The sequence below is a fragment of the Mesoplodon bidens genome, assembly GCF_964165515.1.
Source record: "Mesoplodon bidens genome assembly, chromosome: 14".
Classification (NCBI taxonomy): Eukaryota; Metazoa; Chordata; class Mammalia; order Artiodactyla; family Ziphiidae; genus Mesoplodon; species Mesoplodon bidens.
The window spans coordinates 16,078,991-16,091,464 of record NC_138170.1 but is presented as its reverse complement, the minus strand read 5'-3'; the positions used below and the strand labels follow the sequence as shown (position 1 = coordinate 16,091,464).

The 12,474-nt window shown below is 37.5% G+C and overlaps 1 protein-coding gene across 3 annotated transcripts in view; it reads right to left on the bottom strand.

The window, feature by feature from the left end:
• Nucleotides 1–95: 95 nt before the first annotated feature.
• The window catches only part of INPP4A (inositol polyphosphate-4-phosphatase type I A), a 75,915-nt gene continuing 63,536 nt past the window's right edge, over nucleotides 96–12,474 (bottom strand). For all 3 annotated transcript variants that reach the window (XR_014017460.1, XM_081254359.1, XM_081254360.1), the window contains exon 25: nucleotides 96–770. The gene's annotated coding sequence lies outside the window, so the exon portion shown is untranslated. The remainder of the gene's footprint in view (nucleotides 771–12,474) is intronic.

Sequence of the window (12,474 nt, the reverse complement as noted above, 5' to 3'; positions counted from 1 at the left end):
ACTGAACCACTGAAGTAACAACCTCAAAATATTAATATCACTCATTAGGCATAGCTGGATCCAAAGCCTGGGATTATGCTGCCAGGGCTCCTTGCCTCCATCTCTTGACTGTTTTTCTCTGTTTCCTGACCTCGTTTTTAGGCTGGCCCTCTCTACATAATGGGAAAGAGGCCAGTGTCCATCAAAAGCACACATCCCTAAGGTCTGTGACCCAAAAAGAAGAGAGATAACCTCCTTTTCTAGGGTCCACTAATCAGACCCTACAAAAGGACTCTTGTCTTCTGTGGAATATCTGCCCCTGAATTAGACCTGTAGTCCTTGTGGAAAAAAGGATGGGACCCCATGATCTTGGCCAGACCTGGGTCTTATGCACTGTATTTGGTAACTCATGTCAGAATCACATTGAATGAATGATGGGCTTTATGCTAAAAGGAAAGAAGGATTCAGAGCCAGTAGGTATTGACTGTAGAAGGCAAGACTGAAAACCATGAAATGCTTGTAAAAGTTTAGAATCATGTAATTTTATTCCGGTCACATAATACAGTAGAGCCAGATATGAATCCAAGTTTCCAGCTTTTTTTTTCAGTATTGAAGAATAAGGGAAGGAGCCATAGCTTCTTCGTAGACCTGCAGTTTACTGGAGTTAAAGCAATCAAGGTATTGTGTAGCTCATTTGCTTTCTTAAAGGTTCACCTGAAGTTGTGAGAATTCCACATCAGCACTGATCCTCGTTGCAGAAATTCACTGAGGTCTGTTGTATATACTATTCACTGGGAAAGGGAAAAGGGTAGATTTTTTCAATACCTCTTGTATACCTGTTTAAGTGCTACAACTTTTATTAAAAGTTAAGTTTGATAAGAAACTCAAATTATTTTATAGAACCCTATCTTTTTCTTAGTCACAGCTTTATTGAGAGCTTCATTGGAAGAAATTCAAATACCATAAAATTCACCCTTAAAGTATACAATTTCAGTGCTTTTTGTTTGTTTGTTTTTTAATAGTCACAGTCATGAAGCCCAGTCATGAAGCCATCACCACTGTCTAATTCCAGGGCATTTACATCACCCCAAAGAGAAGCCCCATCTCCATTAGCAGTTACTCCCTCCTCCCCCGCCCCCAGCTCTTGGCAACAACTCATACATTTTCTGTGTCTATAGATTTGCTTATTCTGGACATTTCGTAAACATAGAAATATGTAATATGTGGCCTTTTGTGACTGGCTTCTTTCACCATATTTTCAAGTTTCATCTCTATGTAGCGTCTATCTGTACTTCATTGCTTTTTATTGCTGAATAATGTACCATAGTATAGATAATACCACATATTTTTTATCCATTCATCAGCTGAGGAAATTTTGGGTTATTTGCACTTTGGGGCTATTATGACTAATGACATGAACATTTATTAATGAGTTTTATCTGGACATGTTTCATTTCTTTGGGTTATATACCTAAGAGCGGTATTGCTGTGTCGTATGATAACTCCAACTTTAACTGATAAACTGCCAAACTTTTCCACAGTGGCTACATCATTTTACATTCCCACCAGTAATGTATGAGGATTTTAATTTCTCCATATCACCAATAGTTGTTATTTTTCACCTTTTGGGTTTTTTTATTATAACTTCTTAAAATTTTTATTTTTTTTAATTTTAGTTTTTTAAAATTTGTATTGGAGTATAGTTGATTTACAATGTTGTGTTAGTTTCAGGTGTACACCAAAGTGAATCAGTTACACATATACATATATTCACTCTTTTTTAGATTCTTTTCCCATATATGCCATTACAGAGTATTGAGTAGAGTTTCCTGCGCTATACAGTAGGTCCTTCTTAGTTATCTATTTTATATATAGTAGTGTGTATATGTCTATCCCTATCTCCCAATTTATCCCCGCTCCCCCCTTACCCCCTGGTAACCATAAGCTTGTTTTCTACATCTGTAACTTTTATATCTGTTTTGTAGGTAAGTTCATTTGTACCCTTTTCTTAGATTCCACATATAAGGCATATCATACGATATTTGTCTTTCTCTGTCCAACCTACTTCACTCGGTATGACAGTCTCTAGGATCATCCATCTTGCTGCAGATGGCATTATTTCGTTCCTTTTTATGGCTGAGTAATATTCCATTGTATATATGTACCACACCTTCTTTATCCATTCCTCTGTTGATGGACATTTAGGTTGCTTCCATGTCCTGGCTATTGTAAATAGTGCTGTAACGAATATTGGGGTGCTTGTATCTTTTTGTTTGTTTATTTATTTATGGCTGTGTTGCATCTTCGTTGCCGTGCACAGGCTTTCTCTAATTGTGGTGAGCACGGGCTACTTTTCGTTGTGGTGCGCGGGCTTCTCACTGCAGTGGCTTCTCTTGTTGCAGAGCAGGGCTCTAGGCATGCAGGCTTCAGTAGTTGTGGATCTAGAGTGCAGACTCAGTAGCTATGGTGCACGGGCTTAGTTGTTCCGCATCATGTGGGATCTTCCCAGACCATGGCTCAAACCCGTGTCCCCTGCATTGGCAGGTGGATTCTTAACCATTGGGAAGTCCCCATGTATCTTTTTGAATTATGGTTTTCTCCAGATATATGCCCAGGAGTGGGATTGCTGGATCATATAGTAGCTCTATTTTTAATTTTTTAAGGAACCTCCATACTGTTCTCCATAGTGGCTGTACCAATTTACCTTCCCACCAACAGTGTAGGGGGGTTCCCTTTTCTCCATAGCCTCTCTGGCATTTATCGTTTGTAGATTTTTTGATGATGGCCATTCTGACTGGTGTCAGGTGATACCTCATTGTAGTTTTGATTTGCATTTCTCTAATAATTAGCGATGTTGAGCATCTTTTCGTGTGCTTTTTAGCCATCTGTATGTCTTCTTTGGAGAAATGTCTGTTTAGATCTTCTGCCTATTTTTTGATTGAGTTGTTTTTTTGTTATTGAGCTGCATGAGCTGTTTGTATATTTTGGACATTAATCCCTTGTCAGTTGCTTCATTTGCAAATATTTTCTCCCATTTTGAAGACTGTCTTTTTGTTTTGTTTATGGTTTCCTTCGCTGTGCAAAAGCTTTTACGTTTCATTAGGTCCCATTTGTTTGTTTTTTATTTTCATTACTCGAGGAGGTGGATCAAGAAAGATCTTGCTGTGATTTACGTCAAAGAGTGTTCTGCCTATGTTTTCCTCTAAGAGTTTTACAAGGTCTTTAATCCATTTTGAGTTTATTTTTGTGTATGGTGTTAGGGAGTGTTTTAATTTCATTCATTTACATGTAGCTGTCCAGTTTTCCCAGCACCACTTATTGAAGAGACTGTTTTTTCTCTATTATGTATTCTTGCCTCCTTTGTCATAGATTAGGTAACCACAGGTGTGTGGGTTTATCTCTGGGCTTTCTGTCCTGTTCTATTGATCAGTATTTCTGTTTTTGTGCCAGTACCATACTGTTTTGATGACTGTAGCTTTGTAGTATACTCTGAAGTCAGGGAGCCTGATTGCTCCAGCTCAGTTTTTCTTTCTCAAGATTGCTTTGGCTACTTGGGGTCTTTTGTGTTTCCATACAAATTGTAAAATTTCTTGTTCTAATTCGGTGAAAAATGCCTTTGGTAATTTGACAGGGATTGCATTGAATCTGTGGATTGCTTTGGGTAGTATAGTCATTTTCACAATATTCATGCTTCCAATCCAAGAACATGGTATATCTCTCCATCTGTTTGTGTCATCTTTGATTTCTTTCATCAGTGTCTTATAGTTTTCTGAGTACAGATCTTTTGCCTCCTTAGGTAGGTTTAGCCCTAGGTTATTTTATTCTTTTTGATGAGATGGTAAATGGGATTGCTTGATTTCTCTTTCTGATATTTTGTTAATATATAGGAATGCAAGAGATTTCTGTGTATTAATTTTGTATCCTGCAGCTTTACCAAATTTATTGATGAGCTTTAGTAGTTTTCTGGTAGCATCTTTAGGATTTTCTACATATAGTATCATATCATCTGCAAATAGTGACAGTTTTACTTCTTCTTTTCCAATTTGGATTCCTTTTTCTTCTCTGATAGCCATGGCTAGGACTCCCAAAACTATGTTGAATAAAAGTGGCAAGAGTGGACATCCTTGTCTTGTTCCTGATCTTAGAGGAAGTGCTTTCAGTTTTTCACCATTGAGAATGATGTTCGCTCTGGGTTTGTCATATATGGCCTTTATTATGTTGAGGTAAGTTCCCTCTGTGCCCACTTTCTGTAGAATTTTTATCATAAGTGGGAGTTGAATTTTGTCAGAAGCTTTTTCTGCATGTATTGAGGTGATCATTCTTCAATTTGTTGATGTGGTTTATCACACTGATTTGCAGATATTGAAAAATTCTTGCATCCCTGGATGAATCCCACATGATCATGTTGTATCACCCTTCGAATGTGTTGTTGGATTTGGTTTGCTAGTATTTTGTTGAGCATTTTTGCATCTTCATTCATCAGTGATATTGGCCTGTAATTTTCTTTTTTTGTGATAGCTTTGTCTGGTTTTGGTATCAGGGTGATGTTGGCCTCGTAGAATGAGCTTGGGAGTGTTTCTTCCTCTGCAATTTTTTGGAAGAGTTTCAGAAGGATAGGTGTTAACTCTTCTCTAAATGTTTACAAGAATTCACCTGTGAAGCCATCTAGTCCTGGACTTTTGTTTCTTGGAAGATTTTTAATCACAGTTTCAATTTCAGTACTTGTGATTAGTCTGTTCATATTTTCTATTTCTTCCAGGTTCAGTCTTGGAAGGTTGTACCTTTCTAAGAATTTGTCTGTTTTGTCTAGATTGTCCATTTTATTGGTGTGTAGTTGCTTGTAGTAGTCTTTTACCATCCTTGGTATTTCTGTGGTGTCCACTGTAACTTTTTTCACTTCTGATTTTTATTGATTGGAGTCCTCTCCCTTTTCTTCTTGATGAGTCTGCCTAAAGTTCTGTTTTGTTTTTTAAATTTTATTTATTTATTTATGGCTGCGTTGGGTCTTCATTTCTGTGCGAGGGCTTTCTCTAGTTGCGGCAAGCGGGGGCCACTCCTCATCGCGGTGCGTGGGCCTCTCACTATCGCGGCCCCTCCCGTTGCGGAGCACAGGCTCCAGACACGCAGGCTCAGCAATTGTGGCTCACGGGGCCAGCCGCTCCGCAGCATGTGGGATCCTCCCAGACCAGGGCTCGAACCCATGTCCCCTGCACTGGCAGGCAGACTCTCAACCACTGCACCACCAGGGAAGCCCTGCCTAAAGTTTTATCAATTTTGTTTATCTTCTCAAAGAACCAGCTTTTAGTTTCATTGATCTTTGCTGTTGTTTTCTTTGTCTCTGTTTCATTTATTTCTGCTCTGATCTTTATTATTTCTTTCTTTCTACTAACTCTGGGTTTTGTTTGTTCTTCTTTCTGTAGTTGCTTCAGGTATAAGGTTAGGTTATTTGAGATTTTTCTTGTTTCTTGAAGTAAGATTGTATTGCTGTAAACTTCCTTCTTAGAACTGCTTTAGCTGCATCCCATAGGTTTTGGATCGTCATGTTTACATTGTTGTTTGTAGGTATTTTTTGATTTCCTCTTTGATTTCTTCAGTGTTCCATTGGTTATATAGTAACATATTGTTTAGCCTCCATGTGTTTGTGTTTTTTTTACATTTTTTTTTTCCTGTAGCTGATTTCTAATCTCATAGCGATGTGGTTAGAAAAGATGCTTGATATGATTTCAATTTTTAAAAATTTACCGAGGCTTGATTTGTGACTCAAGATGTGATCTATCCAGGAGAATGTTCCCTGTGACTTGAGAAGAAAGTGTATTCTGCTGCTTTTGGATGGAATGTCCTATAAATATTAATTAAGTCTATCTGGTCTAATGTGTCATTTAAGGCTTGTGTTTCCTTATTAATTTTCTGTCTGGATGATCTGTCCATTGGTGTAAGTGGGGTGTTAGAAAGTCCCCCACTGTTACTGTGTTACTGTCAATTTCCCCTTTTATGTCTGTTAGCATTTGCCTTATATATTCATGTGCTCCTATGTTGGGTGCAAAACAAGACTCATGTTTGCTGTCTACAAGAGACCTGCTTCAGACCTAGGGACACATACAGACTGAAAGTGAGGATATGGAAAAATATATTCCATGCAAATGGAAATCAAAAGAAAGCTGGGGTAGCAATACTCATATCAGACAAAGTAGACTTTAAAATAAAGACTGTTACAAGAAACAAGGAAGGAAACTACATAATGATCAAGGATCAGTCCAAGAAAAAGATACAACAATTGAAAATAAATATGCACCCAACACAGGAGCACCTCAATATATTTTTCATCTTTTTGATTGCAGTCATTCTATCTGGTATGAAGTGTTATCAAATTGGGATTTTGATTGGCATTTCCCTAATGGCTAATGATATTGAGCATGTTTTCATGTGCTTATTGGCCATTTGTATGTTTGTAAAGATGTCTATTCAGATCTTTTGTCCATTTTTCATTTGAGTTGTCTTTTTATTGTGATTTTTTGTTTTTTATTTTTGTATATTAGGTATACAAGTTCCTTTTAAAGACAAACGATTGGCCTTTGACATGTTTTCTCCCAGTTTGTAGTTTATCTTCACTTTCTTGATGCTGTCTTTTGGAGCACAGTTGTTAATTTTGATGAATTCCAATTTTTCCTTTTGGTGTATCTAAAGAAAACCACTGCCTCTTCCAAGCTTATGGAAATTTATTCCTGTTTTCATCTGAGAGTTTTATAGTTTTAGCTGACATGTAGGTCTATAATCCATTTACAACATAATTTCTGATACCTTTATTAGTGCCTATATTTTTAATTTTTTTTTTTTTTAATTTTTTTTTAAATGCTGAAAGTGTTTTCCATAACAGAGGCTTACTTTCCAGCAAAACAGACTTCTCAAGAGCCTTAGTTCCCTGGTGGAAGGGCATCTCCCTGATTCCACCTTCTTCTAGCCTTCCTTTTTCACCACCACACCATCCGGGCTCAACAATGGAGGAAAGCTGACATTTTAAATTTTTAGTTGTGATAAAATGTACATAATGAAAAATTTAACATCTTAACCATTTTTAAGTATATAGTTCAATAGTGTTATGTAATTCAACTTGTTATGCAACCAGTCACCAGAACTCTTCTCATCTTGCAAAACTGAAACTGTGTACCAATTAAACAACTCCCCATTACCCTGTCCTCCCTCCCACCCCCTGGTAACCACCAATTCTACTGATGTTGAGCCCCATTTTATCATTTCAGGTCTTTGTTAACTATTTATAGATCTTCTTTGGAGAAATATCTATTCAAGTTCTTTGCCCATTTTAAAAAAGTGTTGTTTGCTCTTTTGTTGTTAAGTTCTAGATGTTCTTTGTATATTATGATATTAACTCCTTACCACATATATGATTTGGATATGTTTTCTCCCATTTCTTTTCACTGTGTTGATTGTGTTCTTTTTTTTTTTTTTTTTTTTTTTTTGCGGCATGCGGGCCTCTCACTGTTGTGGCCTCTCCCGCCGCGGAGCACAGGCTCCGGACGCGCAGGCTCAGCGGCCATGGCTCACGGGCCCAGCCGCTCCGCGGCATATGGGATCCTCCCGGACCGGGGCACGAACCCGTATCCCCTGCATCGGCAGGCGGACTCTCAACCACTGCGCCACCAGGGAGGCCCGATTGTGTTCTTTTGATGCATAGTTTGCAATTTTGATATAGTCCAGTTTATCTGTTTTTACTTTTGTCGCCTGTGCTTTTGGTGTTGTAGCCAAGAAATCATTGCCCTGTCCAAGAAAGCTCTTCCCCTAAGTTTCCTCCTAGGAGCTGTATTGTTTTACTTCTTATGTTTAGGTCTTTGTTCCAATTAGAGTTGATATGTATAAGGTAAGGGTCCAATTTCAGTCTTTTGCATGTGGATATCCAGTTTTCCCAACACTACTGAGAAGATCGTCCTTTCCTCATTGAATGGTCTTCTACGTTGTTGAAGATTACTTGCCCTTCTATACCAGGGTTTATTTCTGGCCTTTTTATTCCACTGCACTATGTGTCTGTCTTTAAGCCAGTGCCACGGTGTTTTTTGGTTTTTTTTTTTGCGGTACGCGGGCCTCTCACTGTTGTGGCCTTCTTCCGTTGCGGAGCACAGGCTCCAGACGTGCAGGCTCAGCGGCCATGGCTCACAGGCCCAGCCACTCCGCGGCATGTGGGATCTTCCTGGACCGGGGCACGAACCTGTGTCCCCTGCATTGGCAGGCAGACTCTCAACCACTGCGCCGCCAGGGAAGCCCTGCCACACTGTTTTGATTACTGTCGTTTTCTATTAAGTTTTGAAATCTGGAAGTACTAGACCTCCAACTTTGTTCTTTTTCAAGATTGTTTTGGCTATTCAGAGTCCCTTGAGATTCCGTGTGAATTTTAGAATGGATTTTTCTATTTCTGCAAAAAACACCAATGGGATTTTGACAAGGAGTATGTTGAGTCTGTACACTTTGGATAGTATTGGCCTCTTAACAATATAAATTCTTCCAATCCATTCATATGGAATTTCTTTCCATTTATTGGTGTCTTTAATTTTTTTCAGCAACTTTTTGTCGTTTTCAGTATGTAAGACTTTTGTGTCTGTGGTTAGGTTTATTCCTAATTATCTTACTCTTTTCGACTCTGTTGTAAGTGGAATTGGTTTTTAAATTTTCTTTTCAGATTTTTCATTGAATGATGGATTAACATGTAATTTTTATTGTTAAATATAACAAAGGTACATAGGGTGTTGTTTTTTTCATTGAGGCATAGTTGATTTACAATGTTCTATTAGTTTCAAGTGTACAACACAGTGATTCAAAATTTTTTTAGATAATCCATTTAAAGTTATAAAATATTGGCTATATTTTCTGTGCTGTACAATATATTCTTGTAGTTTATTTTATACATAGTAGTTTGTACTTCTTAATCCTGTACCCCTGTCTTGCCCCCTCCCCCCTTCCCTCTAGTAACCACTAGTAACCACTAATTTGTTCTCTATTATATCTGAGTCTGGTTGTTTTGTTATATTCGTTTTATTTTTTAGATTACAGATATAAGTGATAGTTTTTGTCTTTGTCTTATTTCACTAAGCATGATGCCCTCCAGGTCTGTCTACATTGTAGCAAATGGCAAAGTTTCATTCTTTTTTATGGCTGAGTAGTAGTCTATTGTGTGTGTGTGTGTACACACATATATATATACACACCACGTCGTCTTTATCCACATATTTGTTGATGGACACTTAGGTTGCTTCCATATATTGGCTATTGTAAATAATGCTGCTGTGAACATTGGGGCACATTAATCTTTTCAAATTAGTGTTTTCATTTTCTTTGGCTATATACCCAGGAGCAGAATTACTGGCTCATACAGTAGTTCTTGTTTTAGTTTTTTGAGGAATCTCCATACTGTTTCCATAGTGACTGCACCAATTTACATTCCCACCAACAGAGTACATGGGCTCCCTTTTTTCCACCTCCTCACCAACATTTGTTATTGGTGTTCTTTTTGGTGATAGCCATTTTGACAGTTGTGAGGTGATACCTTATTGTGGTTTTGATTTGCATTTCTCTGATGATTAGTGATATTAGTGATTTTCATATGCCTGTTGGCCATCTGTATGTTGTCTTTGGAAAACTATCTTTTCAGGTTTTCTGCCCATTTTAAAATCAGGTTGTTTGGGGGTTTTTTTGATATTGAGCTGTATGAGCTCTTTATATATTTTGGATATCAACCCCTGATTGGTCATATCATTTTCAAATATTTTCTCTCAGTAGGTTGCCTTTTCATTCTGTCAATGGTTTCCTTTGCTCTACAAAAGCTTTTAAGTTTAATTAGATCCCATTTGTTTATTTTTGCTTTTGTTTCCTTTGCCTTAGGAGACAGATCTAAAAAATTGCTACAGTTTATCAGAGTGTTCTATGTTTTCTTCTAGGATTTTTTTTTATGATTTCCAGTCTTACACTTAGGTCTTTAATCCATTTTGAGTTTATTTTTTTGTATATGGTGAGAGAAAATGTTCTGATTTCATTCTTTTACATGTTGCTGTCCAGTTTTCCTAGCACTGCTTATTGAAGAGACTGTCTTTTCCCCATTTGTATATTCTTGCCTCCTCTGTCATAGGTTAATTGACCATAAGTGTGTGGGTTTATTTCTGGCCTGTCTCTTCTATTCCACTGTGCTATGTGTCTGTTTTTGTGCCAGTACCATACTGGTTTGATGACTATAGCTTTGTAGTATAGGCTGAAGTCACGGAGTATGATAACTCCAGCTCTTTTCTTTCTGAAGATTGCTTTGGCTATCTGGGGTCTTTGTGTTTCCATACAAAGTTTAGAATTACTTGTTGTGGTTCTTTGAAAAATGCCATTGGTATTTTGATAAGGATTCCACTGAATCTGTAGATTGCCTTGGGTAGTATGGTCATTTTAACAATACTGATTCTTCCAGTCCATGAACATGGTACAATATATCGTTCCATCTGTCATCTTCAATTTTCTCATCACTGTCTCAGTTTTCCGAGTAAAGGTCTTTGATCTCCTTAGTTAGATTTATTGCTAGGTAATTTATTCTTTTTGATGCAGTGGTAAATGGGGTTGTTTTCCCAATTTCTCATTCTGAAAGTTCATTGTTAGTGTATAGAAATGCAACATATCCCGTATATTAATTTTGTACCCTGCAACTTTACTGAATTCATTGATGAACTCTAGTTTTTTGGTGGCGTCTTTAGGATTTTCTATATATAGTATCATGTCATCTGCAAACGGACAGTTTTATTTCTTCCTTTCCAATTTAATCTCCTTCTCTGTTCCTTGTCTGATTTCTGTGGCTAAGACTTCCAACACTATTTTGAATAAAAGTGGTGAGTGGGCATTCTTGTCTTATTTCTGATCTTAGAGGAAATGTTTTTAGCTTTTCACTGTTGAGTGTGATGTTAGCTGTGGGCTTATCATATATGGCCTTTATTATGTTGAGGTATGTTCCCTCTATAGCCACTTTCTGGAGAGTTATAAGTGGTTGTTGAATTTTGTTAAAAGCTTTTTCTGCATGTATTGAGATGATCGTATGATTTTTTTGTCATTTTGTTTTTTGATTATATGATTTTTATTCTTCAGTTTGTTAATGTGGTATATATCACATTGGTTGATTTGCAGATAATGAACCATCCTTGCCTCCCGGAGATTAACCCCAGTTGATCATGTTGTATGATCTTTTTAATGTATTGTTGAATTCAATTTGCTAATATTTTGTTGTGGATTTTTATATCTGTGTTCATCAGTGATATTGGCCTGTAATTTTCTTTTTTGTGATATCTTTGCTTATGGTATCAGGGTGATGCTGGCCTCCTAAAATGAGTTTGGAAACATTCCTTCCTCTACAATATTTTGGAATAGTTTGAGAAGGGTAAGTGTTAACTCTTCTCTAAATGTTTGGTAGAATTTACCTGTGAGGCCATCTGCTCCTGGGCTTTTGTTTGTTGGGATTTTTTTTTTTTTTTTTTAAGCTATTGCTATAAACTTCTCTCTTAGAACTCCTTTTGCTGGGTCCCATAGATTTTGGATCATTGTGTTTTTCTTTTCATTTGTCTTCAGGTATGTTTTGATTTCCTCTTTGATTTCTTCAGTGATCCATTGGTTGTTTAGTTGCATATTGTTTAGCCTCCACATGTTTGTGTTTCTTGCAGTTTTTTTCTTGTAGTTGATTTCTAGTCTGATAGCCTTGTGGTCAAAAAAGATGTTTGATGATTTCAATTTTCTTAAATATGCTGAGGCTTTATTGCCTAGCATGTGATCTATCCTGAAAAATGTTTGATGTGCGCTTGAAAAGAATGCATTCTTGGGCTTCCCTGGTGGTGCAGTGGTTGGGGGTCTGCCTGCCGATGCAGGGGACACAGGTTCCTGCCCCGGTCCGGGAGGATCCCACATGCCACGGAGCGGCTGAACCACTCAGGCATAAGCCTGTGCGTCCGGAGCCTGTGCTCCACAATGGAAGAGACCACAAAGGTGAGAGGCCTGCTTACCGCAAAAAAAAAAAAAAAAAAAAAAAAAAGTGCATTCTCCTTTCTCTTGGATGGAATGTTCTATATATATTAAGTCCATCTGGTCTAATTTGTCATTTAAGGCCACAGTGTTTTCTTATTGATTTTCTTTCTGGATGACCTGTCCATTGATGTAGATGGGGTGTTAAAAGTCCCCTACTATTACTGTGTTACTGACGGTTTGTACCTTTTTATCTGTTAGTATATGCTTTATGTATTTAGGTACTCCTATGTGGGGTGCATATATATTTACAATTGTTATATCTTCTTGATGGCTTGGTCATTATATAATGTCCTTCTTTGTCTCTTGTTACATAGTCTTTGTTTTAAAGGTGGGTATTTTTTGGTCTAATATAATATTGGTACCCCAACTTTGTTGTGATTTCCATTTGCAGGGAGTACCTTTTTCCATCCCCTTTCTGTCTGTGTGTCTTTAGATCAGAAGTGAGTCTGG